Below are 15,224 nucleotides of genomic sequence, written 5' to 3'. Positions count from 1 at the left end.
AAACCAAGAACAGGGACAATGTTGACAGATACATCATATGAATTTGCTTTACTTTTGAAAGGTTCTTAACATAGATAAATGGATGTAGTATATACGTAGTCGTACTAAAACAAATGTCTTAAACCTTTCACAAAATAGACCAGGTTCTCTTTTCTATATTAATTTCCTTTCCACTCTATAGCAGACTGTTTAGTGTGTTTTTTTATTATTTTGTGGTCGCAAAAGATTTTGTTGGAAGTAATGTGACACCCTGCATGCGCCTCCTTTTACCCGCTATTTGGTTAACATCCCTCTTTATCATCCAATGAATTATCAGCATCTGCTTAAATCCTTTCATGAGCGAGTGCCTCCCGCGTGCATGACTAATGATGTTAGGATTCAAGTATCACCTTGAGAAAGACCAGCAACAAATCTACAAAGAATGGAATCCAGTTGTAAAATTTTTCATTTTTCCCTGTCAACCATATAGTATGTGAATTATGACAGAATCGGGAATAAATAGTCTTATGAGCCAAGATTCCTTCCACAATTGCCTGAAGCTTTTAAAAATATGTGTGAGGTGTTATGTCTCTATCATTTTTGTTTTCCTGCATCGCATCATTTTTGGCAACACAGAGATTGGAAAATACTCATGCAACATCAAAATAGATAGCAGAAGACAAAGCTTTTTTTCAAATGACTGGTTAAAAACGGCCCCTCTATTTTGTCATGCCTCTATTTATGTTTGTTCTCTACACTGACTTTGACGCGTAGGGAAAATGTCAAACTTGTATAGATAAACAGGGTGGTCACCTGTGGTTAACTGCATCTATCAATCAGTTCTTTCATCCAACTACTTGCCCCTTGCATTGGCCAAAAGGAGAAAATGAGGCACTTACACTCAGAAGCAGTGAGCACTGAGCTCTTTTCCGAGTTGCGAAACATTTCATTTTAGACACACCATAAATAAGAATGAGATTCTTGTTGCATGGACATTAACACATTGTTGCGGGTGATCAATCATTGCAAGTGCAGGCACTATGAGCATCTGTATCATCTTTCTCTTCAGGCCATGTGAAGGGAATATTTCTTCACGGATCCTTGTGACTCACAATAAACTTTGTTTTAAAATCATTACTACTGCCAGATGCTTTCCTGAACAGCTTGATATTTGTTTGTACTACCTGATGTTTTTGTACAATTAACAATGAATGTTGTGTGGCATTTTGAAGTTGGATAGAGAAACTAAATAAGTATGTGTAGAATATGAGAAAGTTAACTTTGGCATGGAAGATGATAAGGATAGCGAGAACATTAGCAACAAAACACAATAGTCCGCCAGAACTGGCACAAAATGATAAAAAGAGCTGATGTTGGGAAGAATCAATGGGGAAAGTTTGTGAGTATCATATTTGCAAGGACCGGTGCCATCTGGAGAACAAACCAAAGAGCAGGGAGAAGAACGAGGTGAAAGTACAACCACGAGAGCCGCCAAGGACGAGACGAGATGTCAAGGAAGGGCTATGCAAGACAGATTGGCCCCCCACCGTGGGTGACGCCGCTCGACTTAATGCAAGCACTCTGAAGAACTTCTTGAACTGCTTTTTATCCTGATCCATTGGGGCACTGTCAGAGAGAAAAGCCCAGCGCTGACCTGTAAACCTTTTCCTGAACGCAGACTTAATATAATCGGCTGAAATCTAACTAACCTGGTGTGAGTTTGATTTGTGTGAATATGTTTGTCCTTAGAGGAAAAGGAACACACCTTGAAGAAGTTGGACACAGGTAATTAGTAATGGTTGATACGAGGTGGAGGGCAATTGAGGTGCCCTCGCCCCCATACAATAACATTTTCAAATTTTCAAAAGAGCATATTTAGATGGTTTGGACACATCCAAGAGATAACAAGCAAACTGGTTGAATTGCGATTTAGATGGAGACCGTCATGCAAGAGAGCTGCAGGATGACCTATGAGAAGGCGGATGAATGTTGTGATGCGTTCAAAACAAATTGGTGTTGGAGAGGAAGATGCCAAAGCGTTCCTGGTACAATAGAATGCAAGAGTGGAATGAGCATAAATAACAGTAAAAACAAAAAAATAGAATGGATTGAGGAAAAGAAGCTTTTTTTTTGTTGTTTAAGAATTCCACATATCAAAATGTTGTGGTTTTCAGTTAGTTTTGGCTCTACAAAGACTGCCATTCCTTTTTTAACACCGGAACACCCTAGGGTTTTCTGACCCCCTCAACCCTACCAGAGTACATCCAAATGGCTGCTTGCTTTGAAAGTATCAATTCAGTTACTGCAATTAGCGGCCTTTCATTTGTAAATGTAGTCATTATCTGTGCAGTGCGTGGATAATGGTGCATTAGAATGTGCATCAGTTAGACGTGTCCAAGAAGTCTCGGATCATACTTTATTCTCCCTGGGGATAACTGTTATTGTATTTGTTTATCTTTCTTCTTCTATTGTTTAGCAGGCACGCATGAAGGTGCGTAAGAAAAAACTGCTGAGAATAATTGTATTTATTCAACTGTGTTTTTCTTTTATTTTTATTAAGCATTTAAAACTGCTATTTATGGTCTTTTTTTCATCTACACATCAGCAGGTAAACATGATGATGCAAACTTGGAGTACAATCCACATTCATGGCCAAGTGAAAAAGACTTGAAGGTCTTTGCATGATTTTTGATATAGCTCTATCTTAACTTAAATATACGGAGAGCATTGTTCTAAAATGACACAGCAAACAGATTATTGTACTTACATAACTGTGTAAGTAACAGTATAGCAATTTGGTTTGGACATGAGAAAGGAGTTAGAATGTGACTTAACCTTATTTAATGTCACATCCATTACAGTCCACTTAAATCAAGGCAGGCAGGTACACCCACCAAAAATCTAAGCAGTTTGCATACCTCTCCAAACTACTTGAGAGAAATCTTATCTCTTACAAAATATTTTTCATGCAGCATTCAAGTTTTAATTCTGGGCATGTGACGATGGTGACCGATTCCTGCTCTCTCGAAAACAGAACCTGTCTCACTCATGTCATATATGATACAAACAAGCCAAGATAAAGACAGGCATAACCGTAAAGGCAATAATTTCAGCCATCAACTGATTTGTACTACATGCAACCCGTTCCACTGTTATACGCAGGAGTCCGCAGTTGAGGCTGTAAATCATAATTCTAAGCCCAAGCAATATTGAAGAGCGGGTCACAGTGCTTGTAGATCTACTGGGCTAAGATCATATATATAAGATCATACGTATATACACAACCTTTCGCCGGTGCAGCAAGATGCTCACAGGACCTCAACCCTAAGTGAGGCAAGGCCACAGGACACAGAAGCAAAGGAAACTGCCAAGGCACCTAGGCGCTGGAGCACGGTTTGAGAAGGCCCAAAAGAATCAACAGACGCAGCCAGCACGTACCCCACACCAGGCATTCAAGCTCAACAGCAACCACTGCCTACAGCAAAGGTAATTCTGATGAAAATAGCTGCTCAGCTATGACAACAAAATTCAGCTAATATTAAAAAAAAAAGATTAAATTTTAATTTGTGTAATTTTCCTGACTAAAAGCCGCACCTGAAGATAAGCCGCATCAGCTAAAATTGGAGAGAAATCCTGTTTTGTTCATATATAAGCCGCACTGGTCTATAAGCTGCATTGTTCAAAGCTTGTGCAAAAACTAGCAGCTCATAGTAGAGAAACTACAGTAAAAAGTGTCTCTGGCGCACTTCAATAAGGCCATTAGTTTGTTGTTACAGTATAGCACCAAAAATCCATACAGACCCATATAAAGAGAACCTTTATCTGGCCCTTTCCTTCACTAGGTCAGCATCGACAAGCTTTGCACAGACAGGTCAGCAATTAGGTCTGCAGTGACTTACAAAGCTGAACCATAGCACGACACTACGCACGGAGCTAGTGTATTATAGTTTCAATCAGTCGTTTCTACCATCGTACTGGATATTTGCCATTTGTGGTGTAGTGCTATGGGATCAATTACCGCAAAGTCCCATTCACACTGTTCCGTAATTGACTGAAGACAAGTCAACAATACAGTCAGCTGGAAGCAACTCCAGCTTCCCTGCTGTAACTTTAAATGCGATATATGGGATTGAAAACGGATGGTGGTGCAGACAACTCAGGTGGAATCATGGCAGACTTGAACAAGAGCAAGGTTGGGTCAACCTAAGGTTAACAAATCTGGTATGGTGTTTCAGATTAAACTAATTACCACATCCTTTCATCAGAAAAAAAATGAGGGCAGCTACTGAGTGCAGATTGCAGAAACATTCTACCATCACTAAATCCTAAACGGAAACTGCAAATGAGTCTACTCAACCTACAGTTGATTTTTTTTTTTACACTCAATTTCACATTATGGCCATTATTAGGACCCCATCTGAAATTGTTTTCACTGTGGATTACTGATTTTTCACAAATATTGTGAATACATATAACGCATTACCTAATGAGAGAGGATGAGCGCTAAATGCCATGTAAGCCCTTCACAGCAAGATTGGATATCAAGTGGCCCTCATATGATAAACAATTAGACGGGGCTGCTAGCCAAAGAGCCAATTTTATGAAGGCTGGCAGTTAGTCTTGATTGTGATTAAATGCTGATAGCCGCATCAGTGCTTTATTCCCTAAATAATGCAGCAGTCCTCTACCTTTGCCATAAAGATTGAATAGAAAACTTGCACGTGCCTCTAAACGGAAAAGAGCAAACGTATAACTCAGCTCAAATAAAGATGAATACCAGTCACACTTTCTTCTGTGCTGAATAAAAAAGTCATCTCTCAACAATGTATGGTGTCCTCACTTTCACACTGAGTTTATTTTAATGTCTCTCAAGTGCAGCACCAGTATTATGGTTTTCATCTTGAGCCCAAGGCACTGAGCTGAGCTGACATTCACCGTCTGGTTCCATTTCATTTGTCAAAGGGGATCTCGAAGAGTACGAGACTGCAAGCATTACACAAAATGAGCGTCCAGTAACCACCACTCAGTCACTACATTTAGTGCAGTCCATATATGGGTTAAGGTAAAGATTTCAGTTTGTGAAACATTCTGAATAACCCATTTACATGCCTGAATGAAGAGACCAAGATTTCCTGCCGATAGAGCAAGAGCCGGCGGAGAACACGAACAATACCACTAACTCACCTATAATTTGAAAGCATATACATGCTTAAATATTTAGGTTAGAAATGAGGTAACCTGGTAGTCTTATTCAGAATATTAAAAACCCAAATAAGAAGCGCATATACAGGCTTTTGCGAGCATTTAAAAACCTGAATAATTCCAATATTCAGGTTGTAAAAGGGTATTGACTGCATGTAAACAGTCAGTTGGTGTCTGGAGCCATGGCAAAGAAAGGATCAGGGACAAGTGGCATGCATAAATCACTTGAACCAAAGGCAGACAGTGGGCCGGAATTTCCTTCTTTCCTATTTCCTTAAATCTTTGAAAAATCTGCACAATTTCTTTTACTTCACTGTTAGAAAAAAAATTGGTTTCACTGACATTTTCATCTTATATTTTTTCAATCCTCTTGTGGATCATCCGTATGCTTTCTGGCAAAGATTCTCTGACGGTGTAATGAGTTCACGATGGTAACTTTCATTACTTTGGTCCCGGCTTTCTGGAAAACATTCACCAGAAGTCTCTTACAGTTAAAAATGTACCTAAGGTGATGAGAGAGAGAGAGTCAGTGGCTGTCTCATCTTTCATATGATGCCTTATTAACCTTTTAGTTGAGCGGCGTAGTCCTGACTTTAGTGCACATTGTCATGTTCAAAATTGGATTCAATCGCTCAAATCATAGTTCCATATTCGGTGTGTTTGAGCAAAGCCAAATGGGCTAACACAAAAACGAGCCAAAGCAGAAAGGTAAATGTGAGAGTGAGATTACGAGAGAGTATGAGAGAGAGCTTGAGCGCACGAGAGAGTACAAAACAGAGTACGAAACAGAGATTGTGAGAGAGCATGGGTGAGTGAGAGAGCATGAGTGAGTGAGTGAGTGAGTGAGTGAGTGAGTGAGTGAGTGAGTGAGTGAGTGAGTGAGTGAGTGAGTGAGTGAGTGAGTGAGTGAGTGATATTGTAACTTTCGATTCCCTTTGTATCTGGTAGCAGAAGTAGCATTTGGCTGAGCGGTCAGAGAGAGGTCAGTCATATTGATCGATAGCTAGATAAAATGTATACTATATTTTAAAAAAACACTCAAAAGAGTGTACAAGGGTAGAAATAGCCAATGTCCCTCTCTTTCACATGACACTGCAACTTGTGTGGTGTGAAATTTGGTGTAGGAGCTGAGGTGTCCTTGCTTGGCTGAAGAATCTCATTTCGTGACAATGAAAGACAGCGCCTGTTGTCCAAGGCAATAATATGGGTCATTGCCCTCGAATGAAAATGCCACATTTAACATCTCGAGTGCATCTCGAGGCATGAAAGACATCTCTTCTATATAGGGCACCTATGGAAATAAACAACTCTGTAAAAAACGTATAATGCTTGGACACGCTGCAGTCAGGAACACCTGTGATCACAATAAATTTTTCCTGTATATTAATATGGTAAAACTAATTAACAGTATGTTTGTAATGATGTTATGGTTTATAATGGTGTCAACATGAAATGTCAGTTCTGTCCATCATAATGAGAACAGTTGCTAATATTCTAGTTTTTTTTAGTTAGTTTTATTTAGTCCCACATCTTATTACAGGAGGATTTGGCTTGGAGTTATCAAAGGTCTAAATAATGCTATGAAACAAAAATATTGATTCTTCTGATTGATTATTCTTGAGCGCAGTGAATGGGCTCCTAAGCGAAACACCTGACAAAGCCATGTGACTGAAATAAATAAAGGGATGGAACTGATGTCTGGCATCAATTATTCATTCTCTATTGGCGCTTGATGTAATAACAGCGTGACTAATGACAGGCTGGAAATACCACATTTTCAAATATTCATATAAAATTAACAGTTTAGATTTTTAAAAGGTTAGATGAACAATCGTAGGAAATGAGTATTTGCATCCGGAGGCATTCTGGCAACCCTGCTAAGGTAAGAAAACCCATAAGTCATCACACATTTCCTCACGCTGTTGAAGTCCTCATCTTTTAATCTAAATGAAAAACATATGCATACGAAAAGGGAAAGGGGGCAAACGAAAAGGCATGTGCTCCATGAGAAGAGGCGCCTCTGTAAAAAGAAACACATGCACGCATGCACACACATGCACGCGCACGCTTACACATAAGCACATTTGGTAATAAAGGGAGATTCTTTGACGTTTTCAAGTGTGGGAACTCCAACCACAAATTGGCACAAAATGCTGTACATTTGAAATATTTTATATATGAACTATTGTAATGAAATGATCTCACCATCAAAATGTTGCACTGCAGCTGAATAGCTCGTTGCCGCATATAATTTATTCATAATAGCAACTACCAGATTACCTGCAACTGTCATGATTTGTCTTTTGGCTGTATTATGTTTAGGTTTATTTGTTGTAATGTTTTTTTTTTTTGGTCCTGTCTTTTTTGTTAGGGCTTTTATCTCCACCTATGCTAGTCAACCCGGTCCCGTTGTGTCAACCAATCAACTCCATCCAAACCTTTGTGTCTTGTCAAGTTATTTGTTTTTAGTTCCCTGTATTTTTTTTTTCACCATGCTTGTGATTGGTTTGCTTCCCATAAACATCTTATCGCAGCATAATCCAAAACTCAGAAGACCGGAACAGAGTGGCTTTCTGTGCCGCTATGCAAGTTATTACAACAATTACATTTTGACAGGTGGCACCAAAATACGTATTATAGTTGTGGCCAAAATTCATTTGTGCTTCTGCAATGGTTTCTTTTGTGCAGTCCATTTACATTCAGGCCCACTTAGCACTTTAGCTATTTCTGAAACGCTAGAAAAGCACTTGAACACACTAAGCACGCTCACACAGAAGCTGCCGTCAGCCACAACTCTTCATCAGACAAAATCTCATGCCACTCACCAGGCCCCGTCTCTTAAAGTCAAATTCATGTACAGAAATACCACAATGAATTTAACATTTTCTATACATTCTAATCATTGCAATTAATTTGTTTATGGTTATATAAAATGCGTTCAAAATGTGGTAAAATATTTTACAATTTTAAATGGTCTTCCGTCTTTTGCATAAGAGGAAAAAGCCAGTCTAATGCCTTTTTTTTTTTTTTAAAGGGGGGGTATCTTGACTTCTTCCCTCATTTACATAAAAGGTGAGGAAAGAATTATCCACGTTGAAACAACATATGTAAACCGTTAAGAGAGAGCGTAATAATGTAAAACAGAAAAGATCACGTTTCAAAAGTTCACTTGAGGACTCAGGCCAAGGGCTCAATTCACAAAGGTGCTTTTGACTAGCATGTTGGCATGGCACTGGTGGAGCGCGAGCTCTGCCTGCCCAATGAGGCTTCCTTAGGACCAATTCATAGCAACCGGTTCAAGGCTGGTTACGAATTACTTTTTTTTAATCTTATACACTTGAAGATAATCTGTGACAAATCTCTTACAGCCAGGTCAGGTGCCGCAATAAGAAATGTGACCTTTCTTTAATTCACAGGCAGTGGGGCTACCAGGGATACTGCAGTAGTCTCTTTTACTGTTTTTTTTTTTTTTACAGTTTTGTTTTGTTTGTTGTGAAATTTTTCTTCCAGTGTCAAGGTTGTAAATTGCACAGAGAACAAAACTGATTAATGATTCAGGACAGCAACACTTATTCATCAATGTACCACTGAAACCGCACTTTAGCTATCTTGCAGATGAAGAATTGCTCTGATCCCTTTGCTTTCTCAGCAAGGGTTGTTGAGTTCAATCTTAACTGTTGGACATGGATATCGCTACACCGGGGCTAGAGAATGCTATAGTACCATCAAAAGTCTGTGTAGCCACAGTGAATCCCCTCCAGCATTTTATTTGAAATTCTAAAATATATTGATGAATTTTCATCATGCTCAATAGTACATGGAACCACGAATTGCAAATAGAATCAATCGCACTGATCAAACGGAATAAAAATGCTCCATATCAACGCCTCAATAAAAAAAAAAATTAAAAAAAAGTTAAAACCCGAATGGAATTTCATTTGGATTCACAAGGTGGTGTATATATATAGTATTCCGTTTGCCAATCAGGACGAAAGTCACCCAAGCTACATCTGTGCATGATTTGTCTTGACATAATGCATAGTGGCGTTGCCAGAAACGCACTTTAAAATGGCAGCATCTGCAAATAAACGACAGATCAGAATGGATTACGTGGCATGTAAATACATGACCAGAAACCTTTAGTCCGACAGCTCTAAATTAAAGGGGAAATCAGAATGAGTCTCCATGTATGTAAAACTGGACACTTGTACTAGACATCGGTTCTAAACAATGCACAGTAAAAGGACCAAGAACTCTCAAATGACTGTCCAATCGTACCCAGCAGGAAACCAAAATAAACAGACCAGCCGGCAATGCACCGAAGAAGCTCAGTTGCAGCCGTGGCAGGAAATGTCGACAGCCGACCTGTGTGCCTCAATTACGGATAAATAATTGTGACATAACTCCCGGAGGTCAGCTTGTCGAAATTTTAAATTAGCAGCTGAAAATATTCGGAGCACCGGACTTCCAGCAGTGAGGCCCACTTTAGCCGAGTGTGGCCGCTTTCGGCAAGGCGGTGGAAGGGTGTACCCCATACGTGAACTTCAGAGGAAATAGAAAACAGACAGACGTGACAGAAATGGCACTTTAGCTGGCAATTTAACAGTTTTAACAGGCAACAGTGCATGACTGTGAGAGGCTAGGAGGTGATATAATTTGATTTAAATTAGGTTTTGGCACCAAAACCACAACAAGAAGACTTGTTTTTCTGCATGAAAGTAGTTTACTGCTGGCTTCCCTTCTCTTGCCTCCAGCTAACACCATGAAGTCTTTGCGACGTAGGCCTTGAATGGGTTCATACAGACATTTCTGTAATGCTCGTGGTCCAGAATTCAGTTGTTCTGTTTGTGGTAGTGTTAAATATTTTTTTCTGTTGGCTATTTGTATTCTATATTTATTTTAGTCATGTATCATCTTTTACTTTGACTGCATACTATATATATATATATATATATATTAAAAATAAAATGAACTCCTCACCCCCCCGTGGGTGGTCTCTTTTTCCCTTCAAGCTCATATATATATATATATATATATATATATATATATATATATATATATATATATATATATATATATATATATACTATATCTATAGATAGATATAGATAGATATATAGATATATATAGATAGTATATTTATATATACTATCTATATATTTATTGTTATGTGTGTGCACGCGCGTGTGTGCGTGTGTGTGTGTGTTTAAAAGCAGCCTGCATGCATTAGGCTGAGGAAGACTTGCAGAGCATGCATGGGAATTGTAAGTTAAGCTTTTCAGAAGTAAATTTTAACACCTACTTGAAATGAAATTTGACAACTTTAAACAAAATATGGAGACCCACTGCTGCTTCCACAACCCCCAAAATTGCTATATTAATGTTTTGACTTCTTTGTCGCCATGTGGTCTCCAATGATATGCATGAAGGAAATGCTTGAAAAGCAAGAGAGGTCATGCCACCGCTATAGGATATAATGCTGGCCGGTAACCATGGATCAAATGGTTGTCATTTCTCTTTTGTTGAGTGAAAAACAAAGTTGCATTTTCAGGCTCCACGGGTATGTTTGCAGTGAAGCAACGAACTATACACACACACACACTAGAAGGAGTAATTTCTATTCACACAGCCTCATGGCTCACTCTGTATTTTTTTGTGATTTTTTTACATTTGTGTTTTTTTTGTTTTTAGTGAACCCATAGTTGTAGTATAATTATCATGCCATTAGCGAAATAGCTGGCAAAAATAACAAGATGTGAAATTTAGCCCACATCACACAGTCCTATTTGTAAAGATAATACATTTACATAGTGCTTTTCTTTGCACTCCAAGATGGTTCACAATGGCTACATTATTAATGTACTCATACATTCACACTCGGGTGGTTTTGATGATAAATTCATCTATTCTAAATTGAAAGTTACACCTCTGCATATGTGTAAGATCACACGACACACATCCAGCATTGACAAACGATCTCACGGTGACGCCGAAAGGAAAAAAATCACTGCATTACACAAAGACAAAAACTAATCCCAAAAATTATGAACGTGATATTACTTGGGGAAAATTTTACAAGCAACCCTTGACCCATAGCAATTGGTTGACCTAACATCTTATAATAACTACTACAAATATTGCCAAAATATTGAGATGAGACACATTTCAACAGAAACCATTTGTAATAAATTTTGCTCAACATGACATAATGAAGGGGCGCAAAGGCACACTTGGTTAGCACGTTTGTGTCACAGTTCAGAGGTGCAGGGTTCAATTTGGTCTTCATATGAGGAGTTTGCATGTTCTCCCTGTGCCGGTGTTGGTCTCCTCCAGTTTCCGCCCACATTCCAACACGTCATTCGAGCATGGTAGGCCGATTGACCTTTGCATCGATGCTGGAACTAATCCCAACAGTCTTTGGGCAGTAGGCATGGTACACCCTGAATTGATCGCCAGCCAATCGCAGGGCACACAACAATTCATGCTCACAATCACATCTACGGGCAATTTGAACCGAACCCTGCACCACTGAATTGTGAGGCGAGCATGCTAACCAGTGTGGTCGATTTCTTAAGATGTGAAAATAATTATTCTTGAACCACACACGAAAAATGTTTTTAACTGAAAATTTTGGGTCAAATAAGTTGCAAAAATGTTCAATACGATGCCAAAAGACCAAAATAACGGCCGGGACAGAATGTTCGCATGTCGCAAGCAAAAACATCCCCTGCTGCAGCAGCTTGCCATTAACTCGGGGCAAGATGGCTGCCAGGCCACCAAGGACTGCCTCTCAGGTAACCACAGAAATGGGAGAGAACACTTTCTTCCAGAAGCAGCCAGAATGCACAGTGGCCTACAATAGCGAAGCTAGAAGCATGCAGGTGGATTACATCTTGTCATCTGAATGAGGCTACGGACTGTAAAGTAGTGGAATGGGAGAGTCTCGTTAGGCAGCATTGGATGGTGGTATGTAAAATAATTCTGTTGGGGGTAGGGACGAATAAGACAAAGGCAGAGAAGGGAACCACATAGCAAAAGATGAGAGTGAAAGCATATATCAAAAAATATAGCTGGGAGGTGCTCCAGCATGCCAGAGAACGAATGGATGCATTTACCTAATTTACTTTCCCAATATATTGAGTGATGCACAACCAAGGCAGCTACTATTTCCTTTTGCGGGCTATGTTGCCTCTTTGAAACAAATAATACTGCAACAATACCACCTGCTTTTCTGCAAGAGTGAAGTTGTAAATGTTATTGCAGGCAACTACCATACAGCATACACAAATAGCCTCTTCCTGTAACTGATTGGCCCGCAAATATGTGATTAAATCTTTTGGGTGGGAACAAGTGAAGAGTAAATGTTGATACAGCAGCACAGCTCGTCTATTGTGAGGCCCTGCAGAATGAGCGGTGCGGATGTTGGTGCGCCAGGATCCCAGAGAATGGGAACTTTCAGGAAGGGCCAGAACACAGAGCCGAGCTCTCCAGTGTGACAGCAACACATTGCAGCTTTTGTTTCCCGCTACGGAGAATCAGCCTGTGCTTCCCACAGGAAAAACTCTCCCTAAACAAAACTTACAATTGTTATGGAATCAAAGTACTTCAGTACACATTATTAGTAATGGATGATCATGTTTGATACGAGTGATCTTTTACTGTTTTATTTTACAAACCAAAACTGTTCTGAGGAAACCGAGGGCAAGCATCTCCAGGCTCGGACTGTGATTATTGCTGCACATCAAGTACAAGGCAAATGCAAAATGATGCCCAACAGCACAAAGTCAGCATAATCCTCTACTCAAAATGTGGCCGTACACCGTGTCTCTCTCCTCCATAAAGATCAACAGCAGAAGGGGAGGAGTAAAGACGCACAAATTAATTGAGAGTCTGACATGCAGGAGTAATACACGCGGAAATATATTTTATACATTTAGGAGACCACAAAGTATTATCTAAATGTGCTTATTTTGTGTAATAATAAGACCAAAAAAAATCACCAAGTCACCAAGGCCAGACAACTGTCACCAGTTAATGATACTATATGCAAGGTCCTGGAGGATGCTAATATCTAAATGGAGGTAGGGGCTCAGCAATTTACACATTTGTAAGATTTCTTGATCACAGACCACAAAATAAAGTAGCATCCTTCCAAAGCACTGACCTTGCTTTATATATTCATCAAGATGAGGTAGATTTTAATTTTAGCGACAAATTCAAATTGCTTGCAAATGTGTTGTCTCATCTACTTGCACTAACACAACAGACTCTGTTGTGCTTACACATGAGAAATTATGTAAAAATTTTGATGAGATTTGAAGTTCAACCCACAAGTTCTTGGCAACTATTTATTTTACCATCTGTGTCATAATTCAGTTGGTACAACTCTGAAAGAATCCTTCGCCGTCATGAAAACATAATCCCGAACTCTTTAAAACTGCAGACACAAAGTCGAATGCAAACAAACAATAATGTTTGTGAGCAAGACTTCTGTCGGGTCCAAGATTAACATCACAGATGTTCTCCTGGATGGATGAAATCACATTTTCTCTAATATATTCCTTTATATTCCTACTAGAGTGTAAACAGCAGCTCTTTCTATGCACAAACAAAAGGCATACTGACTACCTCTGCCAAGAAAATACGCATATATTGATTATGAGGAAATCTTATTTTCATCACTGTTTATTTGTTGAGGTGCGGGGCGGAAAGGGGTAATCCAACAGCAAATTGGCTTTATTTTAACATAGTGCACTGTCCTTGGAAGAACCCAGAAAAATATGTCATTTAATTTACTTCTCTGTGAATAAGGTTAATTTGCCCCCACAGAAATATGTTTTTGGAAAAGAAATCACTGAATCGGACATAAAATATCTGACAATAGCTTGTCGCCCACTGGAGCCAGCTCAGAGGAAATCAAGTAGCTGCTATTAATCAACTATTTGTTTAGAAATCATTTAAATTTAAACACTGTGATTGATGTCAAATCACAAACACCACAGGGGCCAGTGAATAGAAATTCACTGCATCCTACTTAGACAGCTCTCATTTTAAAGCGGTGTGTATGCGTTGCAAAGTGCAATCATCATAATCCTTAGCATGACAGCCTGTTATTTATTTTTATATTTTTTTAACCTGATACGTGGTGCAAAGTTTATAAAAATCAGAAATAAAACGCTCACCAATTTGAAAAAAAAAAGTAATAGTGCCAAAACTGTGTGCGACTATAAACCAAAAAGCAGTCTGCGCTCACCTTCCACAAGTTAGTAGTCACAACAACCTGTCAGACGGCACAACCTCGCAGCGCCAACACAAACTTTCTCTTAATCCGATTGCTGACTTCCAGGCAGTCCCAGTTATTGTTGGGATGACACTCCTTTTTACGGCTGGCAGTTTGGGGTGTCTTCTTTACTTTCGGGATGCACTCTGTGCGTCTCTGATGATGATGAAAGTTGCTCTACTTTGAGCGCTTGGACGAGCAGGAAATGAAGTGGAGGAACATTAATCTCTTACTGACTCCTAGAGGCGCGCTCGGGCGCTGAGGGGGATTTTATTGCTGCAAGGAAAAACTGACGGATATATATATTTTTTAGATGTAAATAGACATTTTTTGATATAATTAATATAGACATGATATATGTAGGATGAAAAATACAACCCTCAATAATCCTTTTTATGAAATACACAATAAATTGTAACGCGTGTGTGGCCTTGTTATGCAAAGGATGGATTTTCTTGGTTTTATGAAATGCATATTTTTAAACGTGATTTGATTATCTATGAATAGATTTTGTTTGAACTGAAGTTGAATTTAACTTCACAATGAATACAATTTAGTTACAAAATTAGGTCCAGCTGTAATTTGGACACTATATGCTAAATTTGATATTGCTCCATTTTTGAATATTTTCATTCATTCAATTTATCTTCCAAACCGTGTGTCTGCACCAGGGTCGTCGGCGTGCAGGAGCCTATGCCATCAGTCTTTGGGCAGTGGGCGGGGTACACCCTGAACTGGTCGCCAGCGAATCGCAGTGTTGAGT

The 15,224-nt window shown here is 39.2% G+C and overlaps 1 protein-coding gene across 2 annotated transcripts in view; it reads right to left on the bottom strand.

The window, feature by feature from the left end:
* Positions 1 to 15,224, bottom strand: part of tspan9a (tetraspanin 9a) — a 168,393-nt gene that overhangs the window by 124,753 nt on the left and 28,416 nt on the right. The window contains exon 1 of one of the 2 annotated variants that reach the window (XM_088377548.1): positions 14,435 to 14,650. The exons of the other annotated variant lie outside the window; for it this stretch is intronic. The gene's annotated coding sequence lies outside the window, so the exon portion shown is untranslated. Of the gene's footprint in view, positions 1 to 14,434; positions 14,651 to 15,224 lie in introns of those variants that run through there. 2 annotated transcript variants of the gene reach the window in all.

The sequence above is a fragment of the Syngnathus floridae genome, chromosome 6 (genome assembly GCF_059516105.1).
Source record: "Syngnathus floridae isolate MCC-2025c chromosome 6, RoL_Sflo_1.0, whole genome shotgun sequence".
Lineage (NCBI taxonomy): Eukaryota > Metazoa > Chordata > Actinopteri > Syngnathiformes > Syngnathidae > Syngnathus > Syngnathus floridae.
The sequence above is the reverse complement of the archived record's forward strand: the minus strand, read 5'-3'. Positions and strand labels throughout refer to the sequence as shown.